General features: G+C 38.8%; 1 non-coding gene across 1 annotated transcript; it reads left to right on the top strand.

Annotated features, from left to right (window-relative positions):
- Positions 1-320: 320 nt before the first annotated feature.
- LOC147911672 (U6 spliceosomal RNA) lies at positions 321-427 on the top strand. Its single transcript, XR_015550823.1, has one exon. It is a non-coding gene; the product is annotated as a U6 spliceosomal RNA (small nuclear RNA).
- The last annotated feature ends 8,221 nt before the right edge of the window (positions 428-8,648 follow it).

The raw sequence follows: 8,648 nt of genomic DNA, 5'->3' as shown, positions 1-8,648 counted from the left end.
AGTTTAAAAAAAGGATTACACTGCTTACAAATCAACAGGTTCTCATTTATATATTTTTAAAAAGACGACCAGGGATTATGCATAAGGTAAGTTGATAGCAATAACTAAGGGGGAAAGGCCAGAATTTCCTTGGCCAGAAAAGTCTCATATACATTCAAAGAGAAAGAGGTCAGAGTTATTATAGATGAAGAAGTCTAGCGTTTATACAGGCACAATTCATATCCGTATCTATGTTAATGGAAACCAGGGTTTATATAGCAAGTATTTCACATCTGTATTCTAGAAAGGAAGAGTCCAGGGATTATAAAAAAGGGAAGTTCGTGCTCACTTCGGCAGCACATATACTAAAATTGGAACGATACAGAGAAGATTAGCATGGCCCCTGCGCAAGGATGACACGCAAATTGGTGAAGTGTTCCATATTTTTAGACAAAAACTATCAGCCAAGAATACTCTTTCCAGCAAAAATATCCTTCAAATATGATGGAGAAATAGTAACTCTCCCAGATAAACAAAAGCTAAGGGAGTTCATGGCCACAAGACCCCCACTACAAGAAATACTCAACAAGGCACTCAGGCCTGAAAAAAAGAAGAGAAAGGGAACACAAAGTTTGGAGCAAGGAGAAAAGTAGGTAGACAAACTCAGAAAAATAGTAGATCTTTACCGGAATAGGTTAGCAACCACTTAAATACTAAATTCAAAGATCAAAGGAAGAAACTCACCAAAAATAAATTTAACCTCATCACTGTAAACACACAGCCACAACACAAGATAGAATAAGGTATAACAAGAACAACTTACAAGGGGAAGAGGAAAGTGATTGAATTGACTTAGTATAAGGAAATAGGAGGCCATCAGATAATGGACTATCTCATACACAAGATTTTTTGCCCAAACATCAAGGTAACCACTAAACAAATAATCAAAACAAAACCACGTGATAAACAAAGAGAAAACTAGAAGAGTCATAAGACAGAACAACCAAACTGAATTAGAAGTCCGAAACAAATGGAACAAGAAACAAAGGAAATTAAAAAGAACCAGAAAATAAGTGACAAAACAGCAACATTAAGCCCTCATATATCAATAATTACCCTAAATGTAGATGGATTGAACTCTCCAATCAAAAGATACAGAGTGGTAGGATGGATTAAAAAGCAAGACCCAACAATATGCTGCCTTCAGGAAACACATCTTAGCACTAAAGACAAGCACAGGCTCAGAGTGAAAGGATGGAAGACAATACTCCAAGCTAATGGCAAACAAAAGAAAGCAGGTATTGCCATACTCATATCAGACAAAGTAGACTTCAAGATAAAACAGATTAAGAAAGACGAAGAAGGGAAATATATAATGATAAAAGGGACACTCCATCAAGAAGACATATCACTTATAAATATATATGCACCCAACATAGGAGCACCAATGTACATAATGCAACTATTAACAAACCTAAAAGGAGAAATCAACAACAACACAATAATAGTAGGGGATCTTAACACCCCACTTACAACAATGGATAGATCATCCAGACAAAAAGTCAATAAAGAAATAGTAGACTTAAATGAAAAACTGGACGAGATGGACCTAGTAGACATATACAGAGCACTCCATCCAAAAACAGCTGACTACACATTCTTCTCAAGCGCGCATGGAACATTCTCTAGGATAGACCATATGTTGGGAAACAAAGCAAGCCTCAATAAATTTAGGAAGATTGAAATCATAACAAGCATCTTTTCAGAACATAAGGCTGTGAAACTGGAAATGAACCATGAAAAAAAAACTGGGAAAGTGACAAAAATGTGGAGATTAAACAACATGCTACTGAACAACCAATGGATCATTGATGAAATTAAAGGAGAAATCAAAAACTATCTGGAAACAAACGAAAATGATAATATGCCATATCAAAGCATATGGGATGCAGTAAAAGCAGTCCTGAGAGGGAAACTCATAGGGATACAAGCCCACCTTAACAAACAAGAAAAAACCCAAATAGGCAACCTTAAATTACACCTAACAGAACTAGAAAAAGAAGAACAAACAAAGTCCAAAGCCAGCAGAAGGAGAGAAGTAATAAAAATCAGAGCAGAAATAAATGAAATTGAGACCAAAAAAACAGTAGAAAGGATTAATGAAACAAAGAGTTGGTTCTTTGAGAAGATAAACAAAATCGACAAACCCTTAGCCAGGCTTACTAAGAAAAAAACAGAAAAGGCTCAAGTAAATAAAATTAGGAATGAAAGAGGAGAAATTACAATGGATACCATGGAAATACAGAGGATTATAAGAGATACTATGAGAAAATATATGCCAACAAATTGGACAATCTAGAAGAAATGGATAAATTCTTAGACTTATACAACCTCCCAAAATTGAACCAAGAAGAAATGGAGAATCTGAATAGACCAATAACAAGTAAAGAGATTGAAATAGTAATCAAAAACCTCCCAAAAAATAAAAGTCCAGGACCAGATGGCTTCTCCAGTGAATTTTACCAAACATTCAAAGAAGATTTAATACCCATCCTCCTCAAACTATTCCAAAAAATAGAGGAAGATGGAACACTTCCTAAATCATTCTACGAGGCCAACATCACCCTGATACCAAAACCAGACAAAAACAATACAAAGAAAGAAAATTACAGGCCAATATCGCTGATGAACATTGATGCAAAAATCCTCAACAAAATATTGGCAAACCGAATACAACAATACATTAAAAAGATCATACACCATGATCAAGTGGGATTTATACCAGGGACGCAGGGATGGTTCAACATCCGCAAATCAATCAACGTGATACATCTCATCAACAAAACAAAGAATAAAAACCACATGATCATCTCAATAGACGCAGAGAAGGCATTTGAGAAGATACAACATCCATTTATGATAAAAACTCTCAATAAAATGGGAATAGAAGGACAGTACCTCAACATAATAAAGGCCATATATGACAAACTCACAGCCAACATCATACTCAATGGGGAAAGACTGAAAACCATTCCTCTGAGAACAGGAATGAGGCAGGGCTGCCCACTCTCACCACTCCTGTTCAACATAGTACTGGAGGCTTTGGCCAGAGCAATTAGACAAGAAAAAGGAATAAAAGGAATCCAAATAGGTAACGAAGAAGTGAAACTCTCACTATTTGCAGATGACATGATTGTATATACAGAAAACCCTAAAGAATCTGTTGGAACACTATTAGAAACAATCAACAACTACAGCAAAGTTGCAGGGTACAAAATCAATCTACAAAAATCAGTTGCATTTCTATATGCTAATAATGAACTAACAGAAAGAGAGCTCAAAAAGATATTACCATTTACAATTGCATCAAAAAGAATAAAATACCTAGGAATAAATCTTACCAAGGAGGTAAAGGACCTATACAATGAGAACTACAAGACATTATTGAAAGAAATCCATGATGACATAAAGAAATGGAAAGATATCCCATGCACGTGGATTGGAAGAATAAACATAGTTAAAATGTCTATATTACCTAAAGCAATCTACAGATTCAATGCAATCCCAATCAGAATCCCAATGACATTCTTCACAGAAATAGAAAAAAGAATACTAAAATTTATACGGGGCAACAAAAGACCCCAAATAGCTAAAGAAATCCTAAGAAAAAAGAACAAAGCAGGAGGCATCACAATCCCTGACTTCAAAACATACTACAAAGCAATAGTAATCAAAACAGCATGGTACTGGTACGAAAACAGACACACAGATCAATAGAACAGAATTGAAAGCCCAGAAATAAAACCACACATATACGGACAGCTAATTTTTGACAAAGGTGCTAAGAACGTGCAACGGAGAAAGGAAAGTCTCTTCAATAAATGGTGTTGGGAAAACTGGACAGCCACATGCAAAAGAATGAAAGTGGACCATGTGCTATCGCCATTCACAAAAATTAACTCAAAATGGATCAAAGACCTGAAGGTGAGACCTGAAACTATAAAACTCATAGAAGAGAATATAGGCAACACACTATTTGACATTGGTTTTAAAGGAATCTTTTCGGATGACATGCCTACCCAGACTAGGGAAACTAAAGAAAAAATAAACAAGTGGGACTTTATCAGATTAAAGAGTTTTTATAAGACAAATGAAACCAGAATCAAGATGAACAGACAACCAACCAGCTGGGAGAGAATATTTGCAAAACATACATCTGACAAGGGGTTGATCTCCATAATATATAAAGAACTCACACAACTGAACAACAACAAAACAAACAACCCGATCAAAAAATGGGCAGAGGAAATGAACAGACACTTCTCCAAGGAAGATATACAGATGGCCAATAGGCACATGAAAAGATGCTCAACATCACTAATCATCAGGGAAATGCAAATCAAAACAACCCTAAGATACCACCTCACGCCTGTTAGAATGGCTATAATCACCAAGACAAAAAACAACAAATGTTGGAGAGGATGTGGAGAAACAAGGACCCTCATACACAGCTGGTGGGAATGCAAATGGGTGCAGCCTCTATGGAAAACGGTATGGAGATTGCTCAAAGAATTAAAAATAGAGATGCCCTATGATCCAGCCATCCCACTACTGGGAATCTATCCAATGACCCTGAAATCAACAATCCAAAGTGGCTTATGCACCCCTATGTTCACTGAAGCATTATTCACCATAGACAAGAAGTGGAAGCAACCTAAGTGTCCCTCGACTGACGACTGGATTAAGAAAATGTGGTATATATATACAATGGAATACTACTCAGCCATAAAAAAAGAAAATTGTCCCATTTGCAACAACATGGATGGGCCTGGAGCGTATTATGTTAAGTGAAATAAGCCAGAAAGAGAAAGACAAACACTATGATCTCACTCATATGTGGAGTATAAACTAACACATGGACAGAGAAAACTGGGCTGTGGTTACCAGGGACAGTGGGGGTGGGGGATGGGCACAAGGGTTGAAGGGAGTCATATATATGGTGATGGACAAACAAAAATCTACAACCCAAAATTTCACAATGTTAGAAACCATTAAAACATCAATTAAAAAAAAAAAAAGCGGGGAAGTTCACAGGCACAGTAATAAAGGCCAGAGCAAGAAACATCAGAGTTTACACATAAGGAACTCACACCATATATTAGAATAAAATGGCCAGGGCTTATAGAACCAGGAAGCCCACATCAATATCCATGAGAAGGGGACAGTGTTTCCACAGTTAGTAAGTCATTACATCTCCAAGAAGAAGGAGATTGGTTATACAAACTGTGCACAACCACAACAAGGAGAGGAAGTCCAGGTTTATATAAGCAGAAAGTCTAATCTATAGCCACAAAGAAAAATTGCAAGGTTTTTTACATCCAGTATGTAATCCCTTATTCTAGAAAAAGGTAGCCCATGGATTATGCATAAGAGCAGTTAGCACCACCCTCCCAAAAAAATGGGTTTATACTATTATACTATTAGATAATAGTTTTATACTATTAGAAAGTACATATCCTTTTCAGAGAGAAGGTTTCCAGTTTTGTACAGCAAAGAAACTTCTGTCCACATCCAAGAAGGAATAGGTCAATGTTAATACACACAAGTGCTCAAAACCATAACAAAAACAGGAAGCTCTAGGAATATACAAGCAGAAGGGCATATATTTCCAGGTAGAACTCCATGGTTGATATAGCCAGTATCCCATACCTGTATTCTAGAAAGAGGTTGGCTATGAATTATACATAAGGGAAGTTCCCAGCCATACGAGGTAAAAAGGGCCCGAGTTTATGAATTCCTATAGCTCATACTATATACAAGAATGCATACTATATACAATCTTCCTGATTGTATCAGGAAGATTCCTGATGCAGCCAGGAAGTTCACAGCTATATTAAAGAGAAAGTGTCTAGTTTGTACATCTAGGAAGCTCATTTCTACGTTCTGGAGCATAAAGTAAGAATTTGTATAAAGAACACCTCAAAAGAAAACAAAAAGCCCCAAAACACATCAATTAAAGTGGAGAAGCATGGAATTTCAAGGACCATCACAAAAACACCCCCAAAACTGGCAAATTGACAGAATCAGTTTTATCAGAAGTCTGGAAGACAGTCAGTGTATAGCAATTAAGCAAATGGTGAATTAGAAGAAGAGCCACTGAAACATATTAGGAGAGTTTTGTGGCATTTTAAATTACCCCTGTCCCACCTCCCTCCCCAATATGGCAAGGATATTGAAGATGATAGCCCATATTCCTGGCTCAGGAGAGAACACAGTGGACCTTGTTGTGAAGGAAATGTGTTTATTTGTTTAGCACTTCCTGGAATCTCTCTGAAGCACCAACACCAGGGTCTAGCCTTTGTTGTGCCTAACTCCAGACTCTTTCAGGGTCAAAGAGTGCCTACACAGGGTGATCTCCAAAACACTGAAAAACAAATGGGTGGAATTTGGAAGATGGTAGTGTAGGATCCTGAGCTCACCTCCTCCTATGGACACAACGAACCTACATCTACCTGTGGAGCAGTTGCGTCTGAGAGAGATCTGAAAACTGGATAAAAAGGACCTCCACAACAAGGGACAATATACAGAGGGGTAGAAGAGACACCAACACAGTCCTGCTGAGGGAAAAAACACTCCCTAGGTGCAATGATTCATAGCTGGGAGCAATCTCATAGGTACGGAGCTTTTCCTGGAGGAGTAGGGGAGTCAAGCTCTGCTTTATGTACCCCAGCCCTTAGATCTAGCACAAGAGAGACAAAACCTCAAAACAACTGGCTTTGAAAACCAGTGAGGAATACACTCAGGAAAACTATAAAACTACAGGGAAAGTGAGGCTGGGTATGTGAGAGTCACTGTAAATATTTGATAAGAACATGGTTACCCTTTGACTTCATTCCCAACACAGACACAGATGAAAAGAACTTAATCCATGCATCATTATAAGGTTGTTAATTTACTGTATTCTTAATTAACCTGAGGGGTGACTCAAGGGTCACAAGGATTTATGAGCTTGTTTTGCAGAAGAATGAGAATGCTTTTAAGGAAGTTACAATCACCAGATAACCAGCCCACAGCTGCTGCTGATGCCCAGAAGTCTGGTTGCCCAAAGGCTTATCTGGAGAGAAAGAAACACAGAAATCCCCTTTGTTTCTCCAAAACTCCTCTCAAGCCCCTTAGTGCTATAAAGACCCTCTGCTTTCTTCTGTTGTTAAGGCAGATTTGAGAGTACCTATCCTCCTGCCTTCATTTTGGCAAATTTGAATAAACCTTTCTCCATCCCCAAGCAGTGGGATCTCAGTGATTGGTTTATTGTGCCTCAGTGAGACAAACTTGAGATTAAGAGTTTCAGTATCAAAAGGAAAATATGCTCTTAAAGGGCACACATGCAGACTCCCTTGACCTGGAAACCAGGATAAAAACACCAAATAGAAAAGTTCATAATCCATTGGTATTAGAGACTCACTTACTAAGCTCAGAGTGCATCCTTGAGAAGCAGGAGGAGGCTACTCCTACTCCACAGTGACTGAGACACCAGTGACAGACATCTTGGTGACCTAGTTCAGTCATGCTGACTAGCTCTGCCAGCAGGCCCCATTGGAAACCTTCCTATAGCCTGTTAGCACAGGGGTCTGCCCCCACCCAACAGAGCACCTGAGGCAGTTACATGTCCCTGGGCTGCATAACCTGCCTGAGCTGGAGGCCTGCCCCACAGAAGAGTGAGCTAGCAACATCCAGGTGCAGTGTAGCCAGCCACATCAGTAGGCCTACAGAAGTTACATGCCCCCAAGTTTGGCAACCAGCCACACCAGGGGCTGCTCCACCCACCAGTGAGCTCAAAGCAGTCATGCACAGCTAGACCTGTCAACAAGCCACATGTCTGGGCCTTGCAACCAGCCAGCCTGGGAGCCAGGGCAGCCAACCATAGGCCTGCAGCAATAGCAGCCCAGCCACAACAAAAGGGCACATACAGCCCACACATGGGATACCCATGGAGCATTTGGCTTGGGTGACAAGAGGGGTGTGTGCTGCTGGGCGTAATAAGACATCTTCTGCAAAAGGCCACATTTCCAAGACTGGGAGATGTAGCTGATCTACCCAATACACAGAAATAAGCACAGAGAAGTAGGCAAAGTGACATGACAAAGCAATATGTTCCAAATAGAAGAACAGGACAAATAACCAGAAAAAGAACTAAATAAAACAGAGATAAACAGATAGATAAACTCCACCTGATAAAGATGACAAAATAACAGTCATAAGGATGCTCACTTAACGTAGGAGAAGAACAGATGAACACAGTGAAGGCTTCAAAAAAGAATTAGAAAATATAAGAAAGAATGAATCAGAGTCAAGAATACAATAATGGGAATAAAAAATTCACTAGAGAGAATCAACAGCAGAGTAGATGACACAAAGGAATGGATCAGCAATCTGGACAAACGAGTGGAGGAATCACTCAAGCTGAACAGAAAAAAGAAAAAAATGTAAAAGAATGAGGACAGTCTAAGGGACCTCTGGGACAACATCAAGTGCAATAATATCCATATTATAGGTATCCCAGAAGGAGAAGAGAGAGATAAAAGGATGGTGAACCTATTTGCAGAAGTAATAGCTGAAAATTTCCCTAATCTGTGGAAGAAAACAGACATCCATGTACAGGAAGCACAGAG

This window comes from Ceratotherium simum, chromosome Y (genome assembly GCF_057802395.1).
Source record: "Ceratotherium simum simum isolate JZ-2026a chromosome Y, ASM5780239v1, whole genome shotgun sequence".
In the NCBI taxonomy this organism is placed as follows: Eukaryota; Metazoa; Chordata; class Mammalia; order Perissodactyla; family Rhinocerotidae; genus Ceratotherium; species Ceratotherium simum.
Note: the sequence above shows the minus strand (reverse complement) of the source record. Positions and strands in the feature narration are given on the sequence as shown.